The following is a 3,674-nucleotide window of genomic DNA, read 5'->3' on the forward strand; positions in this document are numbered from 1 at the left end:
GCTCTTACATTAGTGGATGAGGGTTCTGTAAGCTCTGATGCTGCGTTGGTATTGTTCACGTGCTTCTTCTGTGTTGTTTTCATTTAACAAATTCTAATTTATTTTCTATAAATGTATCACCCTTCTTACTTGGATAGTGATCCTGCAAGGCACTAATGTATATAATATCATGTAAATATGAATGTATGTGAGTGCATCACGCCACGGATGTCGTTTAACACGTAGCTGTTTTTTGGCCTTGTGAGAGTCCGTGCGATACGATTATTCGTGTCAAGCAGGTGTGGGCCGGCATAACCACATGTTGATCCCTGCCTACAAGTCACAAATGCCAACTGTAGTGAAAGAGAGAGACAGAGAGAAAAAGAGAGAGAGAGAGAGAGAGAGAGAGAGAGAGAGAGAGAGAGAGAGAGAGAGAGAGAGAGAGAGAGAGGCGTGATGATGGAACTTTCCTCGCGGATACCGGATGCTTGAAACGTGCGGCCAGAGCGAGAGTTAAAACCGGAGATGAGCGCCGGAAAGCCCACAGAAGCAGAGGGCGAGGCAAGCAGCTGAGACGTGCGCTCCGCTTTTGCAAAGGAGATTCCTCACAATCACTGTAAGTATACTTTAACAACAAAGCCTCTAAATATAGTTAAAACTCAACGCAAGTTTTATATACCAGAGATAGATAGATAGATAAAAGAGAGAGAGAGAGAGAGAGAGAGAGAGAGAGAGAGAGAGAGAGAGAGAGAGAGAGAGAGAGAGAGAGAGAGAGAGAGAGAAGGCAATTCGCTCGGCCATATCTACATCACTTCCAAGATCACCACTTATGTTGCTTACGACTGTTGCTTAAATTACAGGCTCACGGATTAGAGGGTAAAGTTCTGAAGTGGGTCAAGGCGTGGCTTAGCAATAGGAAGCAAAGAGTGCAAATGAATGGTAAAAGATCTGACTGGGGATGTGTTACGGGTGGGGTCCCACAAGGTTCGGTATTAGGTCCACTTTTGTTTATTATTTATATCAATGATTTAGATACAGGAATTAGTAGTGATGTCAGTAAGTTTGCAGATGATACCAAGATCGGTAGAGTAATTGAGTCGGATCAGGACGCTAGTATTCTCCAGGGTGAACTAAACAGATTGTATGACTGGGCGGATAAATGGCAGATGGAGTTCAATGTAGGGAAGTGCAGTATTCTGAGTGTAGGTAGGAACAACCCCTCTCACAACTATTGCTTAAATGACACTCTCATAAGCAGGTCTGGGTGCGAGAGAGATTTAGGGGTCTTAGTGTGCTCTGATCTCCGTCCAAGGGTACTGGGATTTATTTCAAGGAGCGTAAGCAACAGAAGCGCCGAAGTCTTCCTCAAACTATATTTAGCATTAGTTAGACCTCATCTTGACTATACGGTTCAGTTCTGGTCACCTTACTATAGAATGGATATCAAAATGTTAGAATCAGTGCAGAGGAGGATGTCTAAGATGATTCAGGTGTTGAGCAACTTGCCATACGAGGAAAGTCTCAAACAGTTAAACTTGCATTCTCTAGAAAGGCGAAGGGTGCGTGGAGACATGATCGAGGTTTATAAATGGATGAAGGGCATTAATAAGGGAGATATTCATAAGGTTTTGTTGGTAAGAGAACCGGGTAGGACACGAAGTAATGGGTTTAAACTGGGTAAATTCAGATTCAACAGGGACATAGGCAAAAATTGGTTTACCAACAGGGTTGTGGATGAGTGGAATAGGCTTAGCAGTCATGTGGTGAGTGCCAATACAATTGTCACATTCAAAAATAGATTAGATAGATTCATGGACAGCGACACTAGGTGGGGTTAGATACACGGGAGCTTAGGGTCAAAGGAACTGCCTTGTATAGGCCTACCGGCCTCCTGCAGATTCCAACGTTCTTATGTTCTTATGGTGAGGTCTTTTGTTATATCATCAACTTCAATCACCTTGTGGTGCAGGCGATGATGACTCCAGCCCTGTCAGTGAGGTAACAGTGTGAGCCTGAGGGGGTGGCTGAACGGATAGCGAGACGGCCCCGCGTTCAGGAGGACGCGAGTTCAATCCCCGACCGGTGCCACCAAGCTGGGATTTTTCAGCCGCCGCCGAGTGGCTTGAAACTACCCACATGCTGTCCAGAAGACCACCTATCAACCCGGACTCTAGATTCTAGGATTAAAGATGAGTTCCGGGAGGGCAGCATGAGCCAATGCAAGATGGCGCCACTATAAACACTCGCCTGCGCCAGAACGGGCTGGGCCGACCATCAGGCCCCACCGGGAAGAAGCCTTGGACCGACCATCAGGATCCACCGGGAAGAAGCCTACCGGCGCAATAGGCCAAGACGTAAAAAAAAAAAAAAAAAAAAAAAAAAAAAAAAAAAGGGTACAAACCTTGTGGGCGCAAAAATAAAGTTTACCCTATGCTTTTTTTTTGGGTTAAAAAAAAAAAAAGTTTTTTATTTATATTGTGTCCTTATTGATTTGTTCAAACCTTGATGTTTTGCTCAAAACATCGATGTAATTGGCTCACAGCGACATCTTGGAGCAGGTCTCTCTATTAGGGCAAGGGCCCCGCCTTTCTTCCATTGTATGCTTCAGATCTGTAAACTTTATTTTTGCGCGCACACTTATCAACCTAAATGCCGAACAAAAACTGCTAACACAAATTTTGGAAGCGGTTCTGAGTTTGTTCTCATAGCCTTCACGAGGACTGTTGTCCTTTCTACTTCTAGGAGTTTTATTTTTAAAATATTCTACGCATCGCCTACAAAGGCGAAGTTTAAGTGTTCCCAAGAAGCTTGAGGTACTAGATCACGAGCAAGATTAAAGTTACCTTTTCTGTATTCTGATCCGTTCTAATGCAGAATCGAATTACGAGGTGATCACAACCGTTTACTTTCTCTCCGACCCTTCCTTTGTGTACGAGGTCAATGTTCACCACCAGCTTTGGCTTTGATCCTCTTTCACTGACCAGCCTGGTGAACAAGTCTAAAACTTTGTTCTCCTCAACGACTTAGAGCAGTTTGTTCAGCACCCTATACGTATTCCCGACCGTCTTGGAGACAGCCCCAACATACTAGACCTCTTCCTTACCTCTAACCTTTCTGCTTACTCTGTTAAACTGTTCTCTCCATTGGGCTCCTCCGATCATAACCTTATTTCTATATCTTGTCCTATCGATCCTGTACATCCTCTGAACCCACTGAAGAGGCGATACTTCTGGCATTTTGCTTCAGTTCCGTGGGACGACCTTAGGATGTACGTTTCCGACTTCCCGTGGAATGATTACTGCTTCCATGAGAGAGATCCATCTGTGTGTGCCCAGCCCGTTACAGAGGTGATTGTCTCTGGAAAGGAGGCATACATTACACGTACTTTCTCCCCTAAAAAGCCTTGGTTTAATCACGTTTGTGCTCATGCTGTCAAAGATAAAGAGGCAGCTCACAAAAGGTACCAGAACCTTCGAAGTCCCTCTAATCATGATCTTAACATTTCCGGCCGGAATCGTGCCAAATTTATTTTTCGACTTAACAAAACCGTTTTCATCCACAGCAAATGTCAAAACCTTGCTTTTCCTAATTCTTCTCGAGACTTCTGGCATCTAGCCTAAAATATCTCCTCCAATTTCACTTCTTCATCTTTCCATCCTCTCCTTAACCCTGGGGGCAGCACCGCCGTCTTATCT

At 44.4% G+C, this 3,674-nt stretch overlaps 1 protein-coding gene across 1 annotated transcript in view; it reads left to right on the forward strand.

Moving 5' to 3' along the window:
* Positions 1-529: 529 nt before the first annotated feature.
* Positions 530-3,674, forward strand: part of LOC126982385 (innexin-10-like) — a 36,220-nt gene continuing 33,075 nt past the window's right edge. The window contains exon 1 of the mRNA XM_050834402.1: positions 530-595. The gene's annotated coding sequence lies outside the window, so the exon portion shown is untranslated. The remainder of the gene's footprint in view (positions 596-3,674) is intronic.

This window comes from Eriocheir sinensis, chromosome 50 (genome assembly GCF_024679095.1).
Source record: "Eriocheir sinensis breed Jianghai 21 chromosome 50, ASM2467909v1, whole genome shotgun sequence".
Classification (NCBI taxonomy): Eukaryota; Metazoa; Arthropoda; class Malacostraca; order Decapoda; family Varunidae; genus Eriocheir; species Eriocheir sinensis.